Source organism: Balaenoptera musculus, chromosome 7 (genome assembly GCF_009873245.2).
Source record: "Balaenoptera musculus isolate JJ_BM4_2016_0621 chromosome 7, mBalMus1.pri.v3, whole genome shotgun sequence".
Taxonomy (NCBI): Eukaryota; Metazoa; Chordata; class Mammalia; order Artiodactyla; family Balaenopteridae; genus Balaenoptera; species Balaenoptera musculus.
Window position 1 is genome coordinate 6016775 of NC_045791.1, and position 10759 is coordinate 6027533.

The 10759-nt window shown below is 46.5% G+C and overlaps 1 protein-coding gene across 1 annotated transcript in view; it reads right to left on the reverse strand.

Moving 5' to 3' along the window:
• The window catches only part of MYO7B (myosin VIIB), a 103116-nt gene extending 92709 nt beyond the window's left edge, over positions 1-10407 (reverse strand). Inside the window, exon 1 of the mRNA XM_036856979.1 lies at positions 10332-10407. The gene's annotated coding sequence lies outside the window, so the exon portion shown is untranslated. The remainder of the gene's footprint in view (positions 1-10331) is intronic.
• Between the last annotated feature and the right edge of the window lie 352 nt (positions 10408-10759).

Here is a 10759-nt window from a genome sequence, read left to right on the forward strand (position 1 = left end):
ATATCAAGCAATTTTTTTTTCCACAATGGTATGAAACTAACAATTCATTACAGGAAGAAAAATGGCAAAAACATGTGGGGACTAAACAACATGCTACTAAAAACCAATGAGTCAATGAAGAAATCAAAGAGGAAATTAGAAGATACCTTAAGACAAATGAAAATGTGAACAGAACTTTCCAAAATCTTTGAGATGCTGCATAGCAGTTCTAAGAAGGATACACAGCAATACAGGCCTATCTCAAGAAACAAGAAAAATCTCAAATAAACAACTTAACATTCCATCTAAAGGAAAAAAAAGAACAAGCAAAGCCCAAAGTCAGCCGAAGAAGGAAATAATAAAAATCAGAAAGGAAATAAATAAAATAGAGACCAAAAAACAATAGAAAAGATCAATGAAACCAAGAGCATGTTTGTTGAAAAGATAAACAAAATTGATAAACCTTTAGCCAGCCTCATCAAGAAGAAAAGAGAGATCCAAATAAACCAAATAAGACACAAATAAACAAAATAATAAATGAAAGAGGAGAAATAACAACCAATACAACAGAGATGCAAAAATTTGTAAGAGACTGCTACAGACAGTTATATGTCAACAAACTGAATAACTTAGAAGAAATGGACAATATTTTTAGAAACATACAACCTTCCAATAGTAAGTCAGGAAGAAATATACAACGTGAACAAACCAATCATTAGCAGTGAAGCTGATTTGTAATTAAAACAGAAAAACAAAAACACTTCCTGGCAAGCAAAAGCCCAGGACTAGACAGCTTCACAGGGAAATCTTACCAAACATATAAAGAAGAGCTAATACCTATTCTTCCCAAACTATTCCAAAAATATCAGAGGATGGAACACTCCACAAACCATTCTATGAAGCCACCACCATTCCCCTGACACCAAAACTAGACAAAGACACTACAAAGAAAAAAAAGTAGCTTACAGGCCAATATTTCTGATGCATATAGATGCAAAAGTCCTCAAAAAAATAGCAAATTTAATTCAACAATATATAAAAAGAATCATACACCATGATCAAGTGGGATTTATTCCAGGGGTGCAAGGATGGTTCAATTTTTACAAATTGATCAATGTGATATGCCACATTAACAAAAGGAAGGATAAAAAAGCACATGATCATCTCAATAGATGCAGAAAAAGCATTTCACAAAATTCAACACCCATGCATGATAAAAACTTTCATCAAAATTGTTATAGAGGGAATATCTCAACATAATAAAGTCCATTTATGACAAGCCCACAACTAATATCATATTCAACAGTGAAGACCTGAAAGCTTTTCCTCTAAAATCAGGAACAAGACAAGGATGCCCACTCTTGCCACTTCTATTTAACACAGTATTGGAAGTCCTAGACTCAGCAATCACACAAGAAAAAGAAGTAAAAGGCATTCAAATTGGAAGGGAAGAGGTAAAACTGCCATTATTTGCAGGTGAGATGATACTATATATAGAAAACCCTAGAGCCTCCACCAAAACATGATTAGAACTAATAAGTGAATTCAGTAAAGTTACAGGATACAGTATTAATGTACAGAAATCTGTTGTTTTTCCATACAATAATAATGAACTATAAGAAAGAGAAATTAAGGAAAAAATCCTATTTACAAACACATCAAAAAGAATAAAATAACTAGGAGTAGACTTAACCAAGAAGGTGAAAAACCTGTACTCTGAAAACAATGAAACATTGATGAAGGAATTTGAAAATGATACAAAGAAGTGGGAAGATATCCTGTGTTCTTGGATTGGAAGAATAATATTGTTAAAATGTCCATACTACCAAAAGCAATATACAGACTTAATGTAATCCCTGTCAAAATACCCATGACATTTTTCACAGAACTAGGAAAAATAATTCTAAATTTTTTATGGACCCGCAGAAGACCCCAAATTGCCAAAACTATCTTGAGAAAGAACGAAGCTAGAGGCATCATGCTCCCTGACTTCAGGTTATATTACAAAGCTACAGTAATCAAAACAGCATGATATTGGCACAAAAATAGACATATCAATCAATGGAACAGAATAGAGAGCCCAGAAATAAACCCATGTATTTATGGTCCATTAATATATGACAAAGGAGGCAAGAATATATAATAGAGAAAATACAGTCTCTTCAATAAGTTCTGCTGGTAAAACTAGACAGCTGCATGTAAAACAATGAGATTCAAACATTTCCTCACACCATATACAAAATAAACTCAAAATGGTTTAAAGACTAAATGTGAGACCTGAAACTGTAAAACTCCTACAAGAGAAAATAGGCAGAACACTCTGACATAAATTGTAGCAATAATTTTTGGAGCTGTCTCCTAAGGCAAATGAAATGAAAGCAAAAATAAACAAATGGGTCCTAATTAAACCTAAAAGCTTTTTCACAGCATGGAAAGCATCAACAAAATGAAAAGACAACCTACTAAATGGGAGAATATACTTGCAAATTATATGACTGATAAGGGGTTAATATCCAAAATGTATAAACAGTTCATACAACTCAATCTCAAAAACAAAACAAAAACCAAAGAACCCAATTTAAAAATGGGCAGAAAACCTGAATATACATTTTTCCAAAGAAGATATACAGATGGCCAACAGGCATATGAATGAATGCTTGGGGACTTCCCTGGTGGCGAAGTGGATAAGACTCCACACTCCCAATGTAGGGGGCCTGAGTTTGATACCCGGTCAGGAAACTAGATCCCACATGCATGCCACAACTATGAGTTTGCATGCCACAGCTAGGGAGTCCGTAAGCCACAACTAAGGAGCCCATGTGCTGCAACTAAGGAGCCAGCGCAACAAAATAAATAAATAAATAAATATTTAAAAAAAGAAAAAATGCTCAACATTACTAATTATCAGAGAAATGCAAATCAAAAACACAATGAGAAACTTCACACCTGTCAAAATGGCTATCATCATCCTCAAAAAACCTAAAAATAGAACTTCCATATGATCCAGCATTTGCACTCCTGGGTATATATCCAGAAAAAACCAGAAATACTAATTTGAAAAGATACATGTGCCTCAGTGCTCACAGCAGCACTGTTTACAATAGCCAAGATATGGAAGTTACCCGAGTGTCCATCAACAGACAAATGGATAAAGAAGATGTGGTACATAAATATACAATGGACTATTACTTGGCCATAAAATAAGAATGAAATTCTGCCCTTTGCAGCAATGTGGGTGGTCCTAGAGAATATTATGTTTAGTGAAATAAGTCAAATAGAGAAAGACAAATACTGTATGATATCACTTATATGTGGAATCTAAAAAATAATACAAATGAGGGGCTTCCTTGGCGGTCCAGTGGTTAAGACTCTGAGCTTCCACTGCAGGGGGCATGGGTTCGATCCCTGGTTGGGGAACCGAGATCCCACATGCTGCACGGTGCAGCCAAAAAAAAAAAAAAAAAAAACCAAATGAATGTATATAGCAAAACACAAACAGACTCACAGATATAGAAAACTAATGGTTTCCAAGAGGGAAAGGGAAGAGGGAGGGGCAAGTTAGGGGTATCGGGTTAAGAGACACAAACTAAGCAACACAGATATATTGTATAGCACAGGGAAATATAGCCATTATCTTGTAATAACTTTTAATGGAGTATAATCTGTAAAAATACTGAGTCACTATGCTGTACACCTGAAACTAATATAATACGTAAATCCACTATATATCAGGAAATTTTTTTAATTCAAAAATAAAAGGTATAAAATTAATGATCTAAGCTTCCACCTTAGAGAAAGAGGAGCAATATAATCCTAAAGCAATAAGAAAAATAAATGAATATTTAAAATTAGAGCAGAAATCATGAAATTGAAAACAGGAAATCAACAGAGAAAATCAATGAAACCAAAATCTGGTTCTTAGAAAACATCAATTAGACTGATAAACCTCTAGCCAGGCTAACCAAGAAAAAAAGAGAGAAGACACAATTTCTAATATGGAAATGAAAGAGGGACACCCCATTGATAACTGATCTGATCCCAGGGACATTAAAAGGGTAATAAAGCAATATTATGAACAACCCTATCCCTACGAATTTGGTAACTTAGATGAAGTGGACCAATTCCCTGAAAGATGCAATCTACTGAAACTCTCATAAAAAGAAATAGACTATCTACATAGGTCTATACCTAGGTATACCTATACCTAGAAAAATTGAATTAATAATTAAGAACTTTTCAAAAAAGAACATGCCAGGCTCAGATGGTTTCATTGATAAAGTCTACCAAACGTTTAAGGAAAAAAATGATACCAATTCTCTACAATATCTTCCAAGAAATAGAAGCAGAGAGACCACTTCCTAACTCATTCAATGAGGCCAGCATTACCGTAATACCAAAACCAGATAACAGACATTAAAAGAAAGGAAAAACTTGAGGGTTTCTCCCCTCCTGCCCATCCCTTAGTCCCCTATCACTTGGTAGAATGGAAGCCTCCCAGGTGGACTTGCTTCTTCCGTTCTCTCCAAAAATCATTCTTCATTTAACCAACCAAGTAATCTTTAAAAGATGGAAAAAATCAATCATGTCATGCCTCTCCACAGCTAAGAGTGTGCTGTATCTTTATAGCGTTCAAGGTCCTTCAGGATCCTAACCTGCCCACCTTTTCAGCTTGCCCTGTATCTCACCTCTTCCCCCAGGATGTGCTGAATTTCATGCGGTTCCTGAAATACCCCATATTGTCTCTCACCTCAGTGTCTCTGAACTTGATCCGAAATGAGTTAGGAACACATACACATGCACACATGTACTCACACACAGGCACACACGTCTCACATGCAGCAGCTCTTGCTACGTCATCCCTTACTTCTGTTTTTTTCTTATGTCACTTACTTCTGTTTCTCCCACATTTGTGAGAAACTTAGGAGCAGAACTGTGCCTTACTCATCCCAGAAGGAGTTCACGATATGATTGCTGAGTGACTGGATGGATGGGTGGGTGGATAGGTGGATGGATGAATGGGTCCTGGGGGATGGAAGCAGCCCCGCCCACATCCCAGGAAGGCGGGTAAGGGGTTGCTCCTGAGGGGAAGCCCAGGGGTATGTGCAAGTTCCTGCCCCTTTGAGGTGAGATGCTTCTTCTTAGCTCAGACCCTCTTGTCCAGCTCTGAGGCAGGTCACTGTGGCTGAGCCCATGGTGGTCAGTACCTTGCATTGGCCCCAGGGTCTACCTAATCTTAAGAATCAGAATGGGGATGACTATCACCCGAGGGGAGAAGGGTAAGCTGCTGGTTCCCAAAGACGTCCTCAGAGCTGCTGGAGGTCTAAAACCACACCACTAACATGCATTTCTGGGTCATCATTGAACATCAGTGTGGGGGGAGTGGGTAAGAAAATGCTGAAAGGTGAATGAGAAAGTGGACCTGGGGAGAAAATCAAAGGTTGCAGGGACCAGGAGGGACCAGAGTGGGCCGGGGGCTGTGTGCCAGGTGGTGGGTGGGGCACAGATCAGCAGACTGGGGTCTAAGAGGCAAAGCCAAATTGAGACTCTAGTCTGTGGGCTGCCAGGCCAGAAGGAGCCCCTATCCTAGAGGGCTGACAAAGCATTGCCCAAGTCAGGGATGCGAGCATCTTTGGGTCAAAAGGGTGTCTGGGGCTGGGTGAGAGACTGAGAGGCTTGGAAGGTACATACGCTATGCCACCAGCTAACTGCCTATTCCCCACCCTCCCAGAGCTCAAGGTCCCTAGTGTAGAATCCGACACTGCAAGGAAAACAAAGCCTGCACGGGCTGGCAAAGGTGGGAAGGGCCAATGCTCTGTGGAAATCAGCATCATCCAGCAGGTGACAGGGATCCGGGCTGGCCCACCCACTCCAGACAGTCAAGAAAGTCAAATATCGGCAGTTTCACGTGGTTCCATCTAATACATGTTGATATATGAGTATGTAATAAACACAAGCTATAAGATATATTTTTTGGAGATACATCTTTTTTAGAGGTAACTGTATTAAACCATTGACGGTGGTTTCTTCTGGAGAAGGGAATTGGGATGGGGAGCAGAGGGAGATGAGCCTTTCCACATCCAGAGATTGCTTTTATTATTAATTTTACTGTTCACAGGATTGTCCAGGGGCCTGAAATCCCACCTCGTCCCCACAGTGATGACTACCTGCAAAGATCAGCCACCAGTCTCAGTGACAGGGCGGTATGGAAGAGCTCACGGCAGTCGCAGCTGCACTGAGCCGGGAGCTCTCAGTGTGGCGGGGTTCAGCTGTGCATACAGGAAAGGGCCTGGGAATCCAGAGTCTAAGCCCCTCTGTGGGCCCTGATCCACCCAGGGACAGCTCAGCCCCTCTCTGCAGCCCAGGGCCCCAGAGGGCCTGAAGAAAGTCACACCCTCTGTTGAAAGCAAGTCCCACCCCACCCAGGACTGCCCGGCATTCGGGATGATGTCCAGGGGTGGCACTTCCAGGAATACATGTGACTGGCCGCCCAGAAGGTGTAGAGAGGTGCCCCGGCCCAGAGACGTGATGCTCCTGGGTCCTTGGTAGGGCTCCTTCCCTTCTGCCCAGGTCACCCAGGGTGAGGATGTGAAGGTATAGTCCTGTGTCCCGTCTTCCCTTAGAGGGCACAGGGCCTGCCTGGCCACCCTCACTGCCAAAAACCTTGCAGTGTGAGACAATGAGAGACGCCGTTTCCCCAGAGCCAGGCTCCTGGCCCCTGCAGGGGAAGTCAGAGATGGCAGGGTGGCCCCGGTGAAGGGGCCCTCCCAGGGGAATCTCTCCTCCTAGCAGGGCTCTGCTCCCACTCCTGAGACGCAGTGCACTTGTGGGGAACTCAGCAAGGCTGCCGGTCCCCCGCAAAGTCACACAGTGAGTGAATTAAACTAGGTTTATCCAGTCCCCTCTCACACCTGGGTTCAAGTGCTTTCTGGCTCCCTGCAGGTACAGGTGAAGTCCCTGCCTCTCCAAACTCATCTCCAGGCCACTCTTCCAGACCTGGCTTAAGAGTCCCCTTGCAGCCTCCTTGACTCTGTCCTCAGCCACCCTAGCTAATATCTGTCTCTCTCATGTCCCAGAAGACCCTAGCCAGCCCTTGGGAAGGATGTTCACCACCCTGCACTGAAACCCATGGTTTACACCTGTCCAGAGAACATTCTTTTCCTCAAGCTTTGCCTTGGCGGGGTGCTGTCAGCCTGCCTGGAGAGAGCTTGGCAGGGACGGCCCTTGAGAAGCCCTCCTGAATTTACCGTTTATGTCAATAGCATTTCCTCTCTTGGTACCCCCTTCGTGGTATCCCATCAGGAAAGATGGGCTTCTTCTCAGAAACGGGCTTGTTCTTAACTCAAGGACATTATTAATCTAGTCGCTGCTTCTATTTTATTTTTGCATTATCCGCCAGGAAGCTCAGAATACATTTGGTAGCTCTGTCTAGCAAATAGACTGGAGCTTCGTTTGCAAACCTTTCTCCTGCTGCATTGTATTTACCTTAATTTTCCTTCATCTTGGTTTCTCATTTATTGTATTCATATTTCTGATTCTGTTGTATTGCACGTATCTCTGTAAGCTGTCTCAAGTGACTCTCTTCTGTTTACTTTTGAATAAGGCAGGTGATGGATGAGAGAGAGGTTGATAGATACATCCACATGTGCATGCCAGTCTCCCATTGTGCTGTGGCCCCTTTCTGTACCTTCAGCACTTCGTCCCTAGCCCCCAAAACAGAGTAGGGGCTCCTACTACACTGTGCTGAAAGTTTTCCAATGGTAGTCCATTCATTTAATCTGTACAATAATGCTGCAAGGTAAGTGATGTCGTTGCATTTGACCGATGAAGAAACCGAGGCTTCAGGTCCCATACTTGGTAGGTGGTTGGGTCAGGATTTGAACCCACGCTTGTCTGGCTCTGCTCATTTATTCCACTTTACCTCTTTCCCGAGTCTGACGTGCTCCACTCTCTAGGGCTGCACTGTCTAATATGGTAGCCACTAGCCACAAGTGGCTATTGAAATTTAAATTAATCTTAGTTAAAATTAAAAATTCAGTCCCTCAGGTACACTGGCCACACCCCCTGGGCTCCATGGCCACATGTGGCCAGTGGCTGCTGTATTAGACAGTGCAGGAGGGAATGCTGCTCTCAGCATGGAAAGAGCATTTCCCACAGCCTCCCTACACCTACGCTGGGTTCCTGCCAGGAGCCAGCCATGCCCGAGCTGGACTTGTACTTTCTTTCCTCTGCATCTTTACTTTTTTTTTTTCCGTCGTGCCGCACAGTTTGTGGGATCTACGTTCCCCGACCAGGGATCGAACCCGTGTCCCCTGCAGTGGAATTGTGGAGTCCTCATCACTGGACGGCCAGGGAAGTCCCTCCTCTGCATCTTTAGGATGGCCCTTCCTCAGCCTGGGCATCCCCTGCCCTCCACCATCGCCATCAAGCCATCCTTGCCTTCACAGTCCACTCCGGTCCCTCCCTCTTCCTCACCTGTCCTCAGCCCCAGCGATCTCCACCTCTGACTTCCTGCTGCTGTGAGGCCTGTACCCCCGGATGGGTGACTTTTCCTTTGCACGGTCTCACCTCACCAGCCTGGCAGAGCAGGAACGTGATACAGGCTGCTTGATTACTTGAGGAGGAAGATAAGACAGTCTAACATGACAGTGGACTAGAAAATGTGACTTCGTTCCGACCTCTCTTTCTGCCACTCACGACTCCACTCCTCTATACATCTGCCCAGGGCCTACTCTCCACCAGGTCCTGGGTGGGTGCAGGGGCCAGAGGAACCAGGAGGTCCGGTCTGTGCCCTCAAGGTGCGCATATCCAGTAGCCCTGGGCAAAGGATTTTACCCTCCTTCATCTCAATGTCCTCTCTTGTGAAAATGATCTATAATTCCTGCTGTTCCTCCCTGGAGGGCTTTGTCATGGAGACTAAGGATGTGCAAGCAAGTTCCTTCGTAAGACATGAGAAGCACCAAGTTACCCGAATGCATCTGGGAAAGTGGGAAACGTTTGCCCCTGCTGTGTCACCCCTCCGCAGAGCTGTGGCCCGCTCCCCCCCGAAGGCCTGGCCATGCTGAGGCGTGGGTGCAGCAGGGCCCACGACACGCACGCACAGCTCCCCTGGGTAGAGGCCGCAAGGGCTAGCTGCTCAGCTCCCAGAGGGTCCAGGGTAGGAGCGGTGATACTGAGCTGAGTGCTTTTCTTCTTTTTTTTGGCTGGCATGTGAGATCTTAGTTCCCCGACCAGGGATCGAACCGGCGCCCCCTGCAGTGGAAGCGCGGAGTCGTCACCACTGGACCACCAGGGAAGTCCCTGAGCTGAGTGCTTCTGAACAAAGATTCCTTGTGTGTGGGTGGGGGTGTGTGCTCCGCACGCAGAGCTTTGGTTTTCTTCAAAATAAAATCCTGAATGGAGTTCGGGGGTTTTATGGGTTGGAACAAAATTCAAGTCCAGAGTTACAGAGTGGAGGCTGAGGGGGAGGCCTGGTTGTAGGGTCAGGAGGCTTAGGATGGGGCCGCCCCCTGCCCGCGGCCAGCCCCTCCCCAGAGGGAGTCCATGTCAGATTCCCTCCTCTGGGAGGTGGGGACGGGTGCCCACCGCGCTGACCGCTCGAGGGAGGAGCCCAGGCTGGTGGCCCTCCTCTCCCCACAGCACAGCACCCCTCCCAGGGAAGGCCTTGAGGCCTGGCAGGCAGGGTCCTGCCTTACCCGCGGGCCCAGGCCGCTCAGAGGCGACTAACACACCTGTCTACAATTGTCCAAGAGGGTAGGTGGTGGCTCAGAGGAGCCCGGGCCTCGGAGTCGGGTCCCCCTTTGCTTCTTCGCGTGGGCACTTCAACTCCCACGGTCCTCAGTCTCCTTGTCGGTAAAACACCAGTGTGCAGTGACATGGCACATATGGCATGGCTGACATTGCCGGGTGCCCGGTCCTTGGCGCCGAGGCTATCCTTCACGCCCCATGAGGCTCCCCCCCTGCCCCGAGGCCCTCCTGCTGGAAAAAGGCAGCCCCGGCACCTGTCATTCCCCTCCGCTCCTGCGTCTGCCTTCCTAGAGCAGAAGCCTGGGACACCTCCTGTTCCTCCTTCCCCTGCTCAGCCCCCCAGGGGCCCTGCAGCTGCCGGGATGGACCTCTGCACTGGGGCTCTGGTTTCCAGGCTGCCGCAGGGCCTCTCCAGCTCACTCCTGGTCATGTGGACAAGGTTTTTCCCACATTGTTCCCTACAGGGCTTCCCCAGGTCTGTGTCTCCCAACCCACCTCCTGCCCAGAGACCCTCCTCCCGGGAGGCGCTTCCCCTCCCATGCCCCCAGCTGGCAGAATGCAGGCCCGGGGCACCTGGCACACAGAGAAGGCCCCAAGAGCTCTCTTACCTTGTTGGGGTGGGGCTCTTGTTGACCACCTTCCCCTCTGCCCTCAGCACTCTGAAAGAGCTGGGCAAGGAGGCAGTGCCAGGGCTCTGGGTGCGTTGGAGAGCGTGGCGGAAGGGCCCCAAGAGGAAACGGCAGAGTCCTCCGGGCCCACGTAATTTATTACAGGACTTTGTCCTTGGGCTCCAGGCACACCCACTCCCACACGGCTCCTGCAGCCCCAGCTAGCAGAGCTTCCCGGCGGTCCGATCTTTAACCCCAGCCTCTGCAGCAGAGAGTCCCCAAGGGCCATTAGAGCCCAATTCCACACACCTGTTGCTGGCCACCAGCCAAATCCCACGGTGACCATCCATCCAGGGAGCTGAGCATCTTTCCGGGCATCAAGGGGACTCCAAGGCAGCCCATGCGGGGGCTCTGCTCCCAAACACCCC